Consider the following 20,989-nt stretch of genomic DNA (forward strand, 5'->3'; position numbering starts at 1 on the left):
TCTTCTGCTACATAAACTGGCTTCATCATCCTGATGTTACCATTTAAATTGCATTTCTTACTCATTTAAAGAACTTTCAGTGCTACAGTTGTCAGTAGTTAGTGTTACCTACCAGACTTCTGTGTCCAACATAATTAGATGCTGTTGTCCTACAAATTATTTCTAGATATGATCCGAGTGCTCCAATTATGCTCAGTGCACTGCATTACAAGGAAAACCATTGTCACTTTAATGTCTGGGGTACTGTCCATGGATAAAATCACCTACACTAAGGGTGTTTAACTGCAGATTCAAGAAAGTGCCTGTACAATAAACTCTTCTAAGCTGAAACAGAGAAAATGATATTTTTTTTTTTAATGTGCTATTACTGTTTTGCAAGATGAAGAATTAAAACAAATATGTGGTAACTATTTGGCTGGCTAAATGACTCTGGCCATTTTATTATATGTGTCTTGTTCCAGATATTTTCAAGAGAAGTGCCAACTTAGACCACTGCTCCATAAAAGTTTGTAAAGGGGTTGTCTCATCTCTGCCTCTCCTCTATTTGCACTAGAAAGGAGAAATATCATTTTAATATCAAACTGCTGAAAAACTGGATGTGCATTTCCCATCATTGGAAGTGTTCAAGGTCGGGTTGTGCAGACATTTGGGTAACCTGTTCTAGTTGAAAATGCCCCTGCCCATGGCAGGGGGATGAACTAGATTATAATAGAATTGCAGAGTGGCTTGGGCTGGAAGGGGCCTTGGAGATCATCTTGTTCCAGTCAACCTGCCATGAGCAGGGACATCTTCCACTAGAACAGGTTGCTCAGAGCTTCATCCGACCTGGCCTTGAACACTCTAGAGATGGAACAACCATAGCTTCTCTGGGCAATCTGTGTCAGTGCCTCACTGCCATCACAGTAAAGAATTTCTTCCTAATATTTAATCTAAACCTGCATTCTCTCAGTTTGAAGCCATTCCCCTTTGCTCTGTCACTGCACGCTCTTTCTGTAAATCGTCTCACTTCAACTTTCTTGTGGGCTCCCTCCAGGTACCAGAAGGTACCAACTCCTAATCCATTCTGTGTATCAAATTCAAGGCTCACAATTTTTTCTCCATTTATTAAAATGTTGCCCATCAGTCAGTCAGTATCACTGGCCCCATGTCCCCGTGTACCTCCCAAACTTCTCTAACTATACTGCTAGTGAGCAGTTGCATTTTTATCCCATCTCTCATGCTGGTTGTCATGAATGGACAATAACAAAATTTCAGATACTTCAGATGTCCTCATATAGTGAATGACAAAGTAGTTGATACCAGCTATTTTAATTCTTTCTATTCTCTCTGGGTGGGATTCTCATTTCTGTGTCCAAAGAGTAGCTGTCTGGATTCAAAATAATCATCCTTTTCATAGCCAGCCAAAAGAAAGAGGTACTTTCAGGGTAGCCTTTATCTTCTGCATCTGATCAAGTTCTTACTGCCCCAGTGACCTTGTTTTTCTAATGCTTCTAACATTTATCTCTAAAGTAACAAGACTAGAAGTCCTAGAACAGATTGTTCAAATCTGGTCAAAGTAAATCTATGCAAAAGATCTTCAAAACTAGACCTGGGTCTATCAGGTTGAGCTTTCAATCCTGTGAGGTTTTGAAAATTTTATCTCTAACGAAATAGAACAAAAAGTTGAAATGTTGACATTTTACCTGACTCTACTATATTAAAAGAACAGTGAAACTCAGCTATAAAAAGTCAGTCTTAATATACCCGAAAAATTCTTTCTTGCTTTCCCTCTACTTAAAAAAATCCCTTCAAATCTTCAGGAAAGAATTGTATAAAATTTGGAAATGTATTGAAATTTTTATTTTAAAAGCTGAAAGGGCTTTCAACCATGTCAGTGTGACATCAGAAGGCTTCAAAGCCCATTCCACTCTCCTACTGAGTTTTGCTTTTGACAGATAATTTTCTGACCTCAGAGTCTTACCTGAAATTTCCTGATAGATTGCAGGTTAAAAAATATGTAAATTTTAAAAAAAGTCTTAACATAGATCAAGGTAGTTAAGGCCCACATTTCATATTAGTCCTAGCATGTCTGTATTTATTTCATACTCATTTTCACTTACTGTGGTGAAACTGAGCAACCCAACTTGGTTAGCGGTTATCACAGATGTTTCCAGATTGAGGTGTTATGAGCTTGGTTCAAAGCCAAAACTCACATCAAAGGCATACTGGAGTAAATCCATCTGTCTTTCTAAGGCCAGCACCTGTTCCAGGTAGCTTTCTAAACTTCACAAGATTGCCAAAATAAATGTGCCCCTCAGAGGCCCCTAATGGCACAGGAACACTGTGCAGGACAAACTCTGCCTTTGTGGTCTCCTGGTGGCTGGGCATACACAGACATCCCATGTCTTGGAAGTGCCATGGTGTCTCGAGGAAAAACCTACCCAGTAGATAACATGATCTTGTGGCTACAGTATTCAGCTGTGTTGGGACCTAATCTGATTTTATTCTGCACTGTCTAAAATGAGTTTAGAAATATAAGATTATTTACTTCTCATTTCAGTTTGGCAAGAGTTAAGATTTTATTAAGTTCGACGGGACTCACCTGGTCATCTGTATCTTCCTCAGCTTTCATTTTGGAGAAATGGCTGGCCCTGAGCACAGACCCTGCTAAATCTAATTCCTTCAAAGGATTGAACTAAGGGACTAGTAGTCCAATCTCTTCTGTTATTCTAGAAATTACAGCTCTTAAACCACTATGGAAAGCCTTCCCTACCAGAAAATTAGGTCATCTGCTTCCAACCATACCAGTGTTTTCTTCACTGCTTTTAAACACGGGAGTATAACTTTAGTGGTTCAAAAAAACCCCATGTGACCAATTTGGGTAAATGCCTTTATTCAGTCTGTGCTATAACTTTTCATTGTTGAATTAATTTCCTGATCCCATCAACTACAGGGAGGCCGTGAGCTTCTGGAAATGTCTTTCTTGCAGTGCCACTATTTCAAACTGAAAATTCCTTCCTGAATCCAAGTGTCTTTATGCTGAAGTTTCTCATGCTTTTACTTGGCTCAAATAGTTTCCAAATTGACTAGTTTGAAAATACTAGTGAATTCCATTTGACTGCTTGAGATAGAGAAATAAAAAAACAAATCTCATGTTTTCAGAACTTTCACATGCTATACCTATATATGAGTACTTGCAAGGTAGCATCTGTACAAGCACATATGCAGTTCTCTTTAGCTGTGAACTTAATCTTGTTACATTTTATTACAGGTTTGTTTTGTTTTTAAATGAAGAACAAAAGTAGAAGTGCCAAAATTCCATAAGATTGGTGTACATATGCAACTAGAGTCTGAAAAATAATATTTGTTAATTGGATCCAGGTGTTCTCTGTTCCGTATGCTGCAGCAGAAGCAGTCATTGCCTTCTTGTATGGATATTGTCATTAAGAGTAAAACCTCTATCATTTCCAGAGTCAGACAATGTTCACCTGAGAACTCCTTGCTGACATTTAGATCAAGGCAAAGCCACAACTGCTGGTAAAAGCTGGGAGCTGTCTGCAGGATGCTCTGCCACGATAAACTGGAGGAGTTCCTCTCCAGCACAGGGCTGAAAGCTGTGGGTGTGCTCAGGGTAACTGCTTTGTGCACCTCAAACTGCGGCATGTGTGACTGTCTTCTGGTCAGGGTCACTGCAGCGAGGCAGGACAAAGCCTTGTTTTGTCCCTTACCTGCAGTTTCCACAGATATTTCTGTGTTTCAAAGGGCAGAGAAATGGCAGAAGAAATTCACAGTCTTTTAAGATAATACGTAATACAGTTGGGATGAATCGCACTAAGGAGATATCTCCTGCAAACAGGACTGAGACAACCAGATTGTATTAAACATCCCGTGTCTAGACAGAGATAGGCATGATAAATGTCATGTCACGTGTCGAACTCTTGAACCAGAATTAGATAAAGCTGTGAAGAAACCTGTAGAAGTTTTGATTTAATGATGGCATGCCAGTGCTGCAATAATGGTGTCTGCTCTTCCCAAAACCTTACAGGTTTTGAGTGACTGTCAAACACTACCAATTGTATACTAACTGTGACTTCATACGTCCTTACAGTAATTTAAACAGGCTGCAGAATAGGCAGGGATTGGAACAAAGTGAGAAATTAGCATTCTAGTGTTACAGTCCAGCCATATTCATGCATACTCCATATGTAGGTACACACAAAAATCCCCAAACCCTTTGCCAGTAAAGGCTAATCATGTTAAACATCTAAAGGTTTTCCAGGCTTTTTGATATACTGAATGTAAGTATCTCCTTCTTTTAAAGGAATGGCTTCCAATTAGCAATATTAAAGGAAAGAAAACACTGGAAACACTAAAATATCCTTACTTAAATTATTCACCATTTTTCAACGGATATGGAAGAGACTTTTTAGTGGACATTTATTGCTTTAGACAAAAAAAAAATAAACACTTGTCAAATGTGTATTTTTAAGAAGAATATGTTTAAGATATAATTGTTGTTATTAATAGGGATGTTTGTAAGTTATTAGCAACAATAAAGTACACTCCAAATTAGACAGAAAGTCTTATATTAGGTGTTTTTTTTAATTACTGCAATACCCTGGAAAAATCATGTCTACAGAAAGACTTCAGTTGGGAATAATTTTTTTACAAAAAGACAGGTAATGAAAATATATAATTAGTGAAGCATTTAATATTTTTATTTTCATAGTTGGATCAATTGTTCCTACTAGAAGAATAAGAATGCTTTATTTATTCATGTTGTACATTTATTCCATAGTAACTTCTAAAATTGTTAATGAAGGGGTAAAGAGCCCGCTATTTTTGTGCTTGGATCACATTGCAGTGGAAGTGATATCACGTGTTTAAGAAGCTCAAATCTTCTCCAGGATTGAGATTCACTTGCAAAAAACTAGAGGACATTGCTTTCAATATAAATCATAAGGAGAAGAAAAAGAAGAGAAAGAAAAGATCTTCTAAAAGATGTCATAAAACAGGTTTTGACAGTCAGCTGATAAAGAGAGCTGAAGAAAAGTGAAAACTAGGACAAAAGATAAAATGTGTAAGGGGTTCACAGGAATACTGATGCAAAACAGTGTATTGAGAAGCCACTAATACTGGAAGGAAAGAGCATATGATGACAGAAACCATTAGAAAACCCCTTAGGCATACAAAACATTTTCTGAAAAAGGAAATTAAATTTTCAAGTTATTGATGTTAAAGCCTAAAACAACTCAGCAGCTGTCTCTGATTTTATACACAAAACCAACTGCTAAGGGTTATTTACCATCTCTGATAGAGTATATTCAACTTTTGTAACTTTTTATGAAGAAAATTCTATATATCTTTCCTCTAAGAAATGACAAGAAAATTCTAGAAATAGCAAACTTACTAAAGCAATGTGAAACTTGGAAAGGACTAACACAAAAGAAGCTCTCCTGAGTCAGACTAAATATTCCTCTAGCCCAGTTTCTCATCCCTGGCAATGACTAATGGTGAATTCCTAGGAAAGAGCAAAAAAGAGGACAAGCAAATAGCGATACCTCCTGTATATATTCTTCTCACATCCAAAAATAATGGATTAGAGGTTTCTTGAGCCAAAGGTTTGACGTATTTTATTGCTGTTTTTATTTAATAGTCCTGTGTAACTTTTTCTTCTGTTCATTTGTTCCACTCCTTCTTGCACCAGAGGAGTTTTACAGCTTGACCACTGCTGTGTGAACAAGCACTTCTCTCTTGCAATAATGACCTCCTGATTTCACCTCCATTTTCTTTAAAAATGCAGCATAATTTTTTTCTGTTTTTCTCATCTTTACCACTCATGATTTGGAAGAACGTAATTGTATTTTAACTTGGCCAAACTTTTTCCAATGGTTAGAGTTTTGTCAGTGTTGTTCCCTCTGTAAAGCTTCTCTATAGCTTTGATCATTCTTGTTTCCTCCTCTGTGCTTTCACTAACAGTAATTATTAACTTGAATCAAAGATGTCTTCACTGTTGCTGAGCAATGGGCTAACCAAGGAAACCTCAAGGGAGGATTTCATACAAAGCCTGGCACAACTCCAGAAATCTCTTTGTTTCCCAAGTACATTTTAAGATATTCTAAATAAAACTTAGTCCCTAAATGGGTTTAAGGGTATAATACTAGGGAAAAACAATTATTATGAGAACCTACAGTTTTGGAACCCTCAAGGTACTGGGAAAAGCCTGAGACATTACTTGAAAAGGTCCTTTAATTAATCTCTCTGTTCAAAGACAAGGTGACATAATTTGGGATAGGAGATCTTAATGTGATCAATCACACCAAGTATACCAAGCCATGTCATCTTGTCCTACTGTTGTTTGATTGCAAAAGGTTCATGTAAACCAATTGGTTAGTCTGGAATTTCTCTAACCTGATTTAAATCATGTTCTCAGAGTGCAGAAACCATGACTGATCAAAATCCCGAGGACCAGAAAAGGCGAGATCACATTGAATGATTATTAGAAACTTGCAGAATGACAGACCAAACAGAAATAATATTTTGTTTAATAACTGCAGAACCAATTTTTTTAAAAGAGGGTTTTGTCAAGGACACTTTTTGCATTTACAGTCTCTTCACAATTATTCCAGATAAGGCAAAGGATGCCATTGGGCTGCTGAAAGGAGGACTGAAACTGAGTAAATAGAGAAGAGGATTTAAATACTATCTGACATTATCAAATCAACAACTTTAAAGCAGTAGTGAATTGAAAGCACTTTAATCCATCTCTTAAATTTAGACGACAAGAAATATTATATAAAACTTGTAATACAAATTTTGTTTTTAAAAAATGTATTCTTCGAATGTGTCAACACATTAATAGACAAAAGTTATCTTCTCAATGTCAGCAAGAAATAGAAAGAAGTGGTATTATGCCAAGTGGTTAAGCTATAATCCCAGTATTTAAAAATGAGAGCAGGCCTTTCAATAGCATAAGTTTCTGAGCAGTGCCAGGAGGAATACTGGGAGCAAAACAATTAATTCTCCTGTGGTAGAGAGGAGTCTTTTTGCTATTGTTATACATTTTTTGCTATTCTCTGTCCTTGTCTGAGTTTCTGAGGTCTGTCTCAGTTGTCAAACTTCTCTTGGCATGGCCAAAATAAGGAAAAGAGAACCATTTCCTTGTCCTTGACTGATGCAGGACGCCCAGGCATTCCCCTTCAGTCTCACCCTGTATGAACCGGCAATTTTGCAATTAATGTACCTGGTAGAACTGAGTCTGTGCCTGGCCACAACACACTCTCCTGCAGTGACAGAGGCCCAATAGTGTTTCCAGGGCCATGGGGAAACTCTGGCATTTCAGTTTACATCTGCTTCTTTTCAGTGTGTCACTGTCACCCAGCTTGTGACTGCGCCAAGTGTGTACCTGGCTGCTCCTGGTGGCCTGCCCCACACCAAGGGCACCATTTCACCCTGCCTACTTGGACCTTTAGAAGCCTCTTTCAGATACTTTGCAGGAAGAGAAACAAGTCACAGAAATAATGCAGATGCTTCTCAGTTCACTATTTGCCTGTTATGGGGCAAAATAATACAGCCTATTCATGTAATTGAATCACTGCTGTTTTTGAGGTCGTGGTCAATAATTTGCTGGGGCCGATAAGCACAACATCAATGAGAGGAGATGTACCCATCTGTGTCAGCAACAAATTTTGCTCACAATCTAGGGAGACAAAAAAGGACCCAGTAAATAAATGTTAAGAAATGAAGAGAAAAGCCTATCTATTACCAGAACAACCAAGAAATTAGTATAGAGGAGTTCCATTACACTGCACCCTCTATTCAGCCTGATCCTTTATTATGCTGAGGTTCTCAATTATTATTCATTTCAATAAGAATGTTGTAGCACATTGATAGCTCACAAAATCAGGACTGTGGCACTGTGACTGGTATGCAAATCAGTAATATGTGAGTATATTAAATACAAATTTAACTGTAAGGGGTTTGATCTTTGATTTGGAAGTGCAATGAGTAGGAGAACTTATTAATAGAGGTATAATTCTTATCAGATATGTACATGTATGCAAATACCTTTTTTTTTCCTTGCCTTGAGCCAATACAAGATTAAAATACTCTATTAATCATTCCATTTTGCCAGAAGAGAGCTGGAGGAACACATCCAAAACACAATTTTCCCATCATCAAGTTCCCAGGGTGTTTCAGTAGGATTACATGCAGGACAATGGGTAATGCTTGTCTCGTAAGAGTGGTGCTGCTATTCCCCACATGCACCATGAGGCTGTAATGCCCAGCCTTTTCAGTCAGTTATTGCAACATTTCCAGACAAGAAGAAAACATATGAATAATACTTTGGAAGTAACATAGATTTCTGAAAGATTTTTTTTATGGTTCATGTGATTCAGAACATGAAGTGGTGACAAGATTAAAGTCTATTGCTCTTGTGAACTTCAGTGGACCTGTTATTTCAAGCTCTGAGATGAAGAACTTCCTTGCTAGTTTTCAGTTTATTGAGCATAATATGCTTTATTCCCTGGTATAGTTATGTTGGTAGACACCCAAGTGGGCTTGTTAGAACAAATTCTGATGAGATGGAGATAACATTTATTCAGATTCCAGTGAGATCACACTGAGAATGTTACAGGTAATTCAGTCATGATCCAGCTGAACATGTAAGAGTGTTCTTGTCCTTAAGGCTTAGGAGCATGGACATAGGCAAATTTTCTAGTCATGTGTGTGCTCTGGATATGGAAGTCTGCAAGAAAATCCTGGAGAAGGACTTGTCTCAAGGCCAGACCATCTTTCTATTCTTTCTTAGCCACCTGATGGCACTTACTTACTTACATACTACATAAGTACATACATTCTGATGCAAGTATCAGTACTGTACCACATCATTTACAGTGGTCTCTATATTTAACTGCAGTCACCCTCAGATTTACATCTTTCTGCTGCACAAAAACTGACAACTTTGGCTGTTCATTTATCTCGATATAAATGTGAACTTTATAGTATTAAAGCTGTGAATATGGAAATAAATACACACATCACCCAGAGCCTTAAATTTTCTAGACCTTCAGCTATCAGCCAGCAAGGCTGTTGCTTAGGTTTTGAAATTATAGAGCAATAGCAGCCCAATCTACTGACAAAGGGAAATACTGGAACAGCCATTTCTTTGAGTAGTCTTAGCTGTGCTACTGGTTTGCCATAAATATATTCAGTATTTAATTTCTACTATATATTGCATCAGTGTTTATACTATAAAGCAAATCTTTGAGGAATGGTGTTTATATTACCTCTGTATCCATATGCAAAAGAAGAATAATCTCGACTTAAAGTTCCTCCAGAATTCTGACAGGCAAAAAGCAGAGTTACAAGCACTACAAGATTATTTAAAAGGTAATATTTTTTTCTGTTGCCTTTTGAAAGTCACTAGCGACCAAATACCCTCATTTAGAGAAAAATAGCAAGGCCTTAGATGAAGGAAGTAGCAGCAGTAGCAGGTGTGCTTCTGTCTCTCCTTACTCCCTGTCCTATGGTTTTTATAGCCACAGTAGCCACAGTGGCTGAATTCCCTCCACTGCCTTTCCAGAACTGTGGAGATAACTTCAAGCCAGGTCAGCCTACAGCCCCTGGCATCAGAGCCCAGGGTGGTGTCTGGCCTAGCTTTGCGCTGAAGCCACTACACTGGGCACTCACAGACTTCCACAGCACCTCCCGTCACTGAACACACACAGCTGCACAGAAAGGTGGCACAGATGTGGCACTAGGAAAAAATTCACCAAACCACTCTTCCTATAAAGAAAAATCCTATACCTACAGTCCTGGTAATATGACTGCTGAGATAAGCGATAAAAGGCAAATGCAAGACAAAACCAGTTTAATATGATACCCCAAAAATAACACCTGTGTCCTCTGAAGTGGCACAAAAAAACCCAGAGATGTTCACAGAGGAACCTGTTTCACCCACTTAGGAATGATTTTTTTTATATTAAGAAGAGATAGAGACATAGAAATCAAGAGGGAAAATATAGAAATATGCAGGAGGACTTTACTGTAAAACATTTTAAAGGAAAGAAAAAGCTTTAGGAATTGGCTTAGCTTTATCTCAAGGAAATGTGGAGGCTGTAAATACGTTGACTGGAAAAATACCCTGAATACATCTCTTTATCCTGCTATTCTGGCTTGCTGAGAGTGACAAATTGCTTGATATAACCTTTATTCAATTTCATGCACCTTGAAGAACCTAATAAAGTCCTTTAAACAGAGGAGATGCTTTGAAACCTTTTCTGCAATTATAGGGGAGGATGCCCCTATTATGCTAAGAGATGAGTTGAACAAGTTTAATTTCCGTTTATAATCAGACGAATACGGGGATATGTTGCTGCATTGAGAGACTTAAAGTCTACTGTATATCACAATGGCATATTTATGAGCAACACAATTTGATGCTCTCATTCTCACAAAGAGAATGACATACACAAGCCAACAGCAATCCCAAACCTCAGAGGAATCACTTGATACTTCAGCTTCCGGTTTAGTGAAAATAAATTATTTTAATCGGTAACAAGTGCTGCAAAAATTCAAATAAGTGAACAATAAATACATAATAATAGGACTAACTCTTCTTTTTCTCTGCCAATATTCTCAGTTATGATAGAATTTAATGAGGTTTTTAACATAAAACTATACTAAATACTTACTACCATAAATTTCCTTGAAAAAACTAAAAAATAAAGAGGAATAAAGTCTGTAGTGAAAATAAATGGGCCAGATATTATCTTCTATTCCAGCCCTTTATACAATCTTGTCAGTGTATAATGTTTGCCACCTGTGGAGGTAGGAGTCCTTGTACCCACATGAATCCCTTAATCTGCTCTAGAAGATTTCCTCAAACACCCCTTTCCTTAAACACCTCCACCCCCCATGCTGTCATTCTCATGAGAAGCAGCAGAGAATGTAATTCAATGTTTCTTTGCTCCCTAAGTCCTGATGAGAACAGGATTGATGACCCAATCAGGATTTTCCCCGCTTTCCCCCTACTATCAACAATTCCATAAGTTACCCTCTGAACGAAGGTCGGAATTGGCAAAGTTCCCATCCTACAGCTCAGCCCAGCCAGGACTTGATTGTCTGGCCTGGTGGTGCTTGCTGATGTGCAGCTCTTTAGGGCTCTGTCATTGCTGTGTTCCTGTCCTCAGACAAGTACAGTCCATATGTTGGGTAGTTTTATTGTGGTTTCAGCTCACACACCACAATTTAAATTCCCTTATATAACATACATCCTCAAAGTTACAGACTTTACAATGGAAATGGCACTTGTAGACATCCTAACAGAATGTTCTATTTTTACTGTGATTGCTTTGTAATACACCGTTGGATATGGGAAGTAGAATGAAATACAGCTCTCCAAATAGCAGTGAATTTCTGAAATCTTTTACGTTCTCTTTGGAAATAAATTTCTTTGGAAAACTTGTCAAGGCCACTGCTTTTTACAACTAATTTTCCACTTCTGTATCCTTGAAACACTTTAAAAATGTTTACTTGATTAAAAACTGACCACTCAACCTTGTCAAATACTTTTCCTGCATGTAAAGACAAAGGAATGAATTGAGCTAGTAAATTATAATAATCCCATAATCCTAAGAGCATGTTTACAGAGTTTTCATATTGCTAATTGCCAAGGGAGTTGGCATTTAATTACTTTCTACAATCTTCACACAATATTTCTCTTTTGTCCTAGTATTTTAGAATATGCAGTTACTTCTTTTCTCAAATTACCTGAAAGACCTTAAATAACAAAATAATTTTGTTTGTCCAGTGTAATGAAAGACTTTATTTATCTGTCATATCTGAAATTTAAATAGTTTTAATTTATTTTCCATGTTAAGATTTTATGAGTTCGCTTTTCGACAATCTTGTTATTTATTTTGTATTTATTTTGTTTTCTTTCAAATTTATGCAAGATTAATAAATATATCTCCCACAGTATTGGCAGCTTTCCAGATAATTTTATTAATTTCATTCTTACACTCCATTTTAGCAGAAAGCTCACCTTTTTTTTTCCTCCTCCTTGGACCCTTGCCCAAATTCATATTCAAACCAAACACACGTTACAGCTAAGAAAGAATTGCTGGAATAAGATTTTAAAGATTAGGTCAAAACTCTTCAAGGTGTAAATAAGCTGCCTGCACCAATATTGCTTCTCTGTTTACATATTTATTTCAAAATTAATGGTATGAAATATCTTTTCACATAAAATATAAGAAATATGGGAAACTTTAAATGACTGAAAGGGGAAATGAAGCCACAATGCTGTATGAAAAGGTGTTCCCTGCACCCTTTTGGAACATTTTATTCTGAGAAACTGGAATTTAAAAATAAGCAAAGTAACTTTGGTGATGAAAAAGGATAGAATTATATTTTTCAAATCAATGTTTGTGACATTTAATTAAATCCCCCCAAAAAAACCCACCAAAACAAACAAATAAAAAACCACAAAAAACCACCAAACCACCTTTCAGTGCAGGGTCATACCAAGGAAACAAATCTGGTTTGGAACTAATTCCTTAGAATCCTGTGGTCTGTGTAAAGATTTTATGATTTTACAAAGTACTCAACAGATCTCAGCAAAACATTTGTTTGAAGTACACAACTAACAATTGTGTACAGTTACACAAAGAGTAATCAAAATTGCTCATGTTGCAAACAGTATTTTTTTAGTATTTTCAGATTAAAAAAAAGAAAAAAATTCAGATTAAAAGAAAAAGAAACATAGGTACTTTTAAAATCTTAGCTATGTTGTTTTGTATAATGTTTCTAGTTTTGAAATCAACCTAAGAAATTATTTAAATCAAGAATTTCAGTATTTTACTCCAATTCATAACACAAAATATTTTGTTGTTGTTGTTGTTGTTGTTCTTGTCTGTGTTCATTTGTTTGTTTCCTTTTGTTGCTTTTTGTTGTTTTGTTTGGTCATGGAACTGCAAATTCTGTTGTCTTCACAGCTAAACTGGCCACATGTTGCCTAAAGCAGTAGGGAAACTTCAAGGAAAGCCAGTAGTGTCTCCAATTCAGAATACTTTTGGTTTGATCTCTAATGGATATGGTACATTCTTGATTAAAAACCTGCATGGCAGAAGGTTTTGGAGTTTTTGACTCTTCAGAGAGTCTTCAAAAACTGTAGAAGTTAAATTAAATTTTAAATATTAAATTATTATTCCATAACTTAATCCTCAATTAATTTCAATAAACCTTAATGCATTCATGGTTTGGGGGTGAATGTTAACAGTTAGTTATTAATCTCATTGTGAGGTTTACATTTATAAACAGTTAACCTAAAATTTTAAATAGATCTTTTTTAAAGTGTTTTTTTCCAAACAACTCTGGACAAAATTGGTAATCAAAATAGCATCCCTTCTTCCTATGATTTCATTTGGAAAAACAAACATTAATGCAACTGCCTCATCGCTGAATGCTGACCACTGCAATGAACAATTCTCAGACAAATTTGAATTAAAATTCCTTTTAAACTTTTCTCCCTTTCTTTAGTTAGAGCCTTCTCAGCACACTGAGCTCCAGCTGGCCAGCTCCTCACCCCCGTGCAGTTCCATCATCTTTACATTGGAGCAAAGCAGTCATCGTGGGTGATGGCAGCACCTGTGGCACTGAGGTGACTCTTTTCTCCAGACACAAGGGATGAGGGCCACCTTTACGAGCTAATAATTTTTGAGTGAGACATACTATTTTCATCAAGAGGAGATGAGGGCTTGAGAGCTTCTTCTCTTGTGCATTTCTGCAGGGATGAGATGCAACTGGGGCAGTCCCTGTGTTCACTGCATCTCTCTTCACTGCAAGGATGGAGGAGAGATGAAGCCATCATCTTCCAATATTTCCTTAGAAGTCTGATTTATTGATCTGTGATGATTTTCTGCTGCTCAGGAACACAGAGCTGACAGCAATAGCAGCTGTTGTAGCTGATCACCAGAGATTTAGAGAGTTCCTTGTTTCCAAGGAGTATTGCTGCAGTGTGGAGGTCACTGTCCTGACAGAGTACTGGTGCACAATGTTATACGACTTTCATTGCTGTAAAACTTCGAATCTAAACAAATAAATGTGTCCAATGCAATATAGCTCTCTTTTATGTCCTAGGCAAGTCTGCAGTTTCCATGGTTACCAAGGAGCAGCCTAGTAGAGAAACAATCCACATTTTCTTTCAACAGCTTTTTTGGGGACTATACTTTTGAAAAGTTGTACAGAATAAATCAGTTGTAATTGGTTGACATATCCACATCTCTCAAATTTCCTGCTAATTTAGAAATTCATGCAAAAATAAATTGTACAATTTAAAACATATTAGACAGGGCAACTTTGAATATTCCTCATTCAAAACATGAATGTCTTATAATGTGCATGGTCTTTATTTACATGGTTTACTGTGTCGTTCCTTCTAGAACTTAAAAAAAATTACTGTTAGTTATTTCATATAATTTTTAAATTATTTCAATAAATCAAAACTATACTTTTAGGAATATTTTTGTCCACCAGGATCTATCTTTCTCTGGAAGACAAACGCAGTTACAAGTGCTCCCCACTCCTTTTTTTCTTAGCTTTTATTGCTGGGCAAATGCCGTATGCTGTGCGACATACCTAAGTACTATGAATCCTAACATTGGACTTTGGACTCACTATCCCATGTCTGTTTTACAATCATGTTGAATCAGAATCTTACTATACCAATACCAACAATAATGGTAATACTGATGATGCAGGATGATCCTTTTACAAACACCAGGTACTGACATTAAATGTTGGCATCAAAGATTATCAACAGCATTCAAAAATATAATTTCAAAATGGTAACACTTTCACTGTTGCATCTGATCTCTTCAGATTGTTTGGAAGTCTCAGACTAGGTTTTAGTCACATGTAGGTCCCAGTTTTGACTTCCCAACTGCATTGGCCAGGAAACCTCAATTGGCGAATCAAAACCACTACACTAACATATATTTTCCTTTCCATATTTATTACTTTTCTTTTTTTCTCAGATGCCCATTCAAAAAAACCTTATCCTTTCTTAGAGAGTGCTTCTCAGTGCTCAGAGGGTTGTTGAGGGGTTACCAGGACAGAAAACCTCAGATTTTACCTCAACCCATCCTAGTTCTTGCGAATCAAAGCAGGAGTAGTGCCCTCCATCAGATGAGAGCTGGTCTCTCTAGGTTAAGTAGTTTGCAGCAAGGCATCCCAGACCTCTGGGCCAACCAGTTAAACCTCACACAGTCTTTGATGCCTTCCTTAATTCTCCCTAGTAGGAGACATTCTGGGCCATCTGCAACGCCATGTGCTACATTCAGCTGTCCAGCCTAAGTAAACTACCAGCTGTGTCAGGTGCATGGAACTGGAAAAGTTCCATTAATTCCAAAGGCATTAATACTGTGCAAGAACCTAAAGGTGTATTTTCCATATGCAGCTGTCTGCAGCCCTTAAAAAGCCACATGCACAGATTCACATGTCTTACAGTGACCACGTGTGGCTTTACTGTGCTGAGCCATGACCTGACACAGCACTGCAGACCCTGCCTCAGTAACCACCTGGCCACAAAGAGCATAGAGAAATCTTTCAGCAGCTCCTGTTGTTAAGTCTTTCCTCACAGCTGTTTCTGAATTAATTTTAAAGTTTTTTTACTTTATTCATTTAAATAAAGGTAGAACTTCAGGAACTGCTCTGACAGAGCTGTGTAGCATGAGATCATCAACAGCTTACTGCAGGCTCAATGCAGCTGCAGTCTTCATCTATTTCCTTGCTGTATCATGTTACCAATTAACATGTCATTTGATGCCCTCTATTTCCTCTGCTTTTCTTGTTTCTCTCATACTGAGTATCACAGACAATTTTCAAGCAGATCTATTAGCTTGCTTTTCTCTAGTAAGAATTCTAAATTTTCATTTACTGAATATATTAATACTTCTGTATTCTCATGTCATTTTTGCTTTCTTCTCTAAAAGTAAGAAAAGCTGTGAGATTGGTATCATCTTCACATTTAATTAATGAGATTTCTATTTCCTCAATAAGCTTCCCTGGCATATCTGCAATTGATGTTAACTATATTCACATTGAGTAGACATTTTCATTAATATACTAAGTGACCATACACTATTTTAATAATAGTACTAATTATTACACTGTTTGTTGCCTACACAAATATGGGTACACAGAAGAATGTATCCTTTAATACTACCCAAAATATATCTTCTTCTTTGCTTCTGAGAATTATTAGCTTTGGCTGTTTTACCTTCATTATAGTTGTCACTTTTAGGTCAACCAAGAACACCTATACTCAAATGCCCTGATAGCTGCTTTTGAAATGTGAATCCAATTAGGTGGCGAATATGAAGTTTGAATTTAAAGAACTCAAACTGCTATTAAGTATTTAGTTGGAAGGACCTTATTGCCACTGCTCACTTCATGGAAGTAAAACATTGATTTTAAAATTATAATGAACTCCTAATAATGCAGTAAAAAATAAAACCAACCAATATGCTCACAAATTTAAATGCCAAAATTTCTATCATCTCATTCTGAGCATTCAGGTATATGAAACTGCTCTGAATCTTTTTCATCCACACTGAAATATCACCTTTCCCTTCTTCCTGCCAGGAAAGCAGCTGAATAAACTGCCAGGTAAACTCTCCAACCAAAGGATATTTCCAGCGTGCCTGGCAGCATAACACATACTGCTTCATATTTTCTTCAGAATGTTCACTTCTTTTCCTTTTTTGTGAAAACACAGGATGTATACAGCACTGAGATCTACAGAATACCAGTTGCTTTCTGATCACTGAAGAAGGCCACTGTACTTCCTTTTTGTCCTGGAGTTTGTAGATTTTCAAATCAAGACTAATTTCAAGAGATAATGAACTACTACTTATTAAAAGGGCCCCAAAAGGGTGTCTTCTCTTGGTGTCCAAGGCACCTCCAAGATTATATAAGGGTCCAGGGGTTTTGTGTCACCTTTTTGGACATGATCCCCACACTACAGTTTGAAGTACAGGATACTTGACTGCACTTTGTCTTTGAGTCAGGTGCTAGGGGAATCCTAGGGATACAGGACCCCCTGGAGAGTGGCTGTGTGCCTGGGGACAGCCTCACCTCCTCCAGTTCTCCTGTGAACTGGGAGCTGGCTCAGCTCAGGGCTCCACTGAGGAAATGGCCCCAGGGATCCAAGACATCTGCAAGGTTTGAAATGACTTGCGCGTGTCACTTCCCAAGCAGTGATTTCAGGACATAAATGTTAGATCCTAGTCTGTGATCCACAGAACAAACACAGATCAATTGCACCTTTGGATTATAAGGGACAGCATCTATTTTCTCCTTCTAACAATTAATATTTAATATTATTGGTGGGAATATAATTAAAACCAAGCTATGGTCCCTCTGGTTTATTAGCTTTTAAGTTCATTTATGTATAACCTTATATATTTAGATCTGTGTAAGGATTTCAAGGTAAAATGTTTCTCTGGTGACAGACACAGCACCAAAAAGAGACACTGTTTGGGATCCACCCTTCAGCAAATGAAACCAACCCTTTTGACATTAACTATGCTCACAGCTTTTCATTAGCAGTTTACTACAATTAAACAGCCAAGAGCAGAGAGCTTCTCAAAGATTTCTCAAAATGCACTGAAAAATCTCAGATGGAAGAAGCTCGGGCAATTCCAATTGTAGTAAATATCTAGAGTAGTGAGAGCACAATTTCCAAGTATTTTAACTCTGGAAATTTTTATGAAATTTACCCAATATCCTCCTGAATTAAAAATAATATTTTATTCTGCTGAATTTAAGAGGAAACCTGGAGAAAAGAAGCCTAGGGGTGATCTCATCAATGTGTACTGATACCTGTTGGGAGGGAATTAAGACAAGGGAGCTGGAATCTGCTCAGTAGTGCCCAGTGCCATCTCCCTCTGCAGAGATATTCAAAACAAAATGAGGCACAGTCCTGGGCTACCTAATTTAGCTGACTCTGCTCGAGTAGGTGGGGAAGGACTAGGCAATCTCAGGAGGTCCCTTCCAACCTCTACTACTTTGAGATTTTTTGAAACCAATCTTTGGAATAAGCATCTTCTCCTAAGTGACTTCTCCTTATTCTGTTCTAAACACTGTGCGGGTTTTGCAATAAACCCTAAAACCATAAAAGAAAAATGTGGGAGATTTAAGCAATTTAGGGAATTTCTTTATCAGTTTTTTTAAAACTTCAGTTTTGGCAGCCTATGATAACATCTTTATATCTAAAATATTCTGTATTAGACAAAACTTTATTAGCCCAATACCAATTTCAATATCTGTATTCGATTATCAAATATATCTTTGCTTTAATGCTTCTTTGATTCATGTCTTTTAATGCCGAGTTTGTTTGATCTCCAATCTCACATTTCATTAGACATATAATGAAACTGTGAATTATAATTTTTTTAAGATGATTCCACTGTTTTACAGGAAGATGAATTCCACAACTCTTTCTCGTTTTATGACTAAGAGCTATTTATTCAACAAGAATTTTTTTTGTAGCTCCTAGTCATTAACATACAATGTATTTACCTTTCCTTTAAACTAAGGAGGTTTCATTTTTAAACCTTAAATTCTATAAAGGAGAAAATTTCTTTAATCTTAAGCCTTAAAAGGTTTGTATAACTGTCCGTTTCCCAGTTGTCTTATTTATTTGTCCAGCTGATGCTGATGGTTGTGCTGTCCTGGGTCAGGCTGTTGTTTCTGCTGCAATGATCTCTCTCTGTCTTTTCTACTGGTAGTTGTAAAGTACTTCCAAATTATAACTTACTGTACTGCTAACACAATTACTAATGTAACTTTAATGTTCCAAGATTTTGACTTATGACTCCACATCACACAATCCTTGCTTCTCCTCATGACTGATATTTTTTGATCCTAAGGTAACAGGTGTTCATAGAGAAATGTATTTCTTTATTTGATTGCTTTAGTAAGCATCATTTTTGCCAGCATTTTGGATGGTAATAGGATAAGCATGTACCAGAACCGGCCTTAGCCTGGCTGAACTGTTATTAATCAGGTTCACATAAAATAACTGTTTTTAAAGACCAGTGATCTGAAGCTACTTATAGCCTTGAATCAGTCCCTCAAGGATAAGTTCTTGAATTGTTGCTCCTTGGGGGTCATATATTTGTGATGCTGATTTGATCTTTTTTAACTCAGGTCCCAAGTGTCATCTATCTGTACGAGAAACTGTTATTTGTGGGTTCATGAATACCTTTAAATGACTTTGATCTTTTCCTCTTGGTATTTCAGAACTTTCGAGATTAGCTTAAAATTAATCTGGTAGCTATAATGTCACAAAAATGCAAAGACTCAGTTTATCTCTGAAGAGCAATGTTTGGGTGCAGCAGCAGATAGCACTTGTTTTGAAGGGCCTTACCCTGAGGCTGCTCTGTATTCTGAGTGCTAAGAGGATGTGTCTAAATGAAATCAATCTTTGACACTTGAACTTAGGTCTGGTGCTCAGTTATAGCAGAAGTGCTCTGCAGCGCTCACGTCTCCTGTTTCTCTCTCACTCTGTAGTACATTGCTCATTGCACAGCCCTGCAACCCAGTGGGAGAATTTTATTTATCCACAGGAGGAGCCTGGGCAGCACGTCCCCCCGTGGAGCAGACAGGAGGCTGAGTACCCTAGCAGTGATCACATTTTGCCTGCAAAGAGCACTCTGTCCTCATTAGAACAAAAGCTTTCAAGTGTTTCCAAATGCTTCTGTGATTTAGGATAGAGATATCCTGACACTTGATGATATTTTCCAGATTTGAATGCTACTTGCTGATGGCACATAAGAAAAAAATTGGTCAGTGCTTCTTTTAATAAATCAGGTAGATCAAATTCTCAATGTACTCATCTAATGGGAGAAGTCCAGAGTTTGTTTAAAGCTGGTTACTGCACTGGATAAAAATAAACATAGAAAGAAACCTTGCTGGTAAACTTGATACAATTTGCATTAAGTTTTGATTTAATTATTTTCCAGGAATGCCTACAAGCATGCTGGCAGTTTGTCTGTAGTTGATTCATTGATAGATTATTTGATAACAATAGCATGAATGCTAATAGTCCAATGGCAGTTGCAGATTGTATGTTTTTATTATTTAGAAACATTTTGTACATATTCACATTTCATAGTTTTAAGAGGAGAAGGTGTAGCAGAAATTAATTGTGGTAGTGGAAAGAGGAGTTAAACTGTTAACGCTGGGAGTTTCCAAAGCACACAAAACCACACACCCTCCCCCTTCATATAGGTTTTGGCTGTGATTAGAAGTAAAGTTTAGGTGCAGTTCTGTGATACTTGCTCCATGCACACACAGCGCTTGAAATAACCACCTAGAGAAATGTCCAGTTGGGCAGAGACCAAAACTTCAGCTGAACTCAACTCAAATTTCAAGGCAGTGTGAACACTTGGACATAAATGAGTTGTGTTGCCTTCAATGCACAGGCACACAGCTAAAGCACCGTGCCATACTTTGTAACCATGAAGTTTCAAATTGCTTTATCTCTCACTGCACAATCGTATCATTTTTCATTATGTTTCTGAGCATTCCTTTCATGAGAATTATTACATTATCAAGCAGAGCAGAAAAATGAGACATAGGAGTTACAGTTTCCTGCAAAAGAAGTGCCAGATATAATAGTTTTCTCTTTATCACATTCCCTTTCTCAGGCAGGCTGCCAGCTATTGTCTTTGAACGAACAAAGCTCTAGAAAGATTTCAGAACCTGAATGCATCTTTTCCAAGCAACTTTGTTCACTTAAACACTTTCTGAACATTATCTATTACATTAACAATAATGCACTTTCAGATCTTCTGAGCATCCCATTAGGCTGTACCTAATAACTAGGTGCTTGGTAAATGATCTAATTTTTTCCATATTCATAAGGCTACTAGTCCTCTAAGCATGGCACAAGACCTATATCACAGCTCCCCAGTGAAAAAAGTAACTTAAAACAGAC

Source organism: Catharus ustulatus, chromosome 2 (genome assembly GCF_009819885.2).
Source record: "Catharus ustulatus isolate bCatUst1 chromosome 2, bCatUst1.pri.v2, whole genome shotgun sequence".
NCBI classification, from domain to species: domain Eukaryota; kingdom Metazoa; phylum Chordata; class Aves; order Passeriformes; family Turdidae; genus Catharus; species Catharus ustulatus.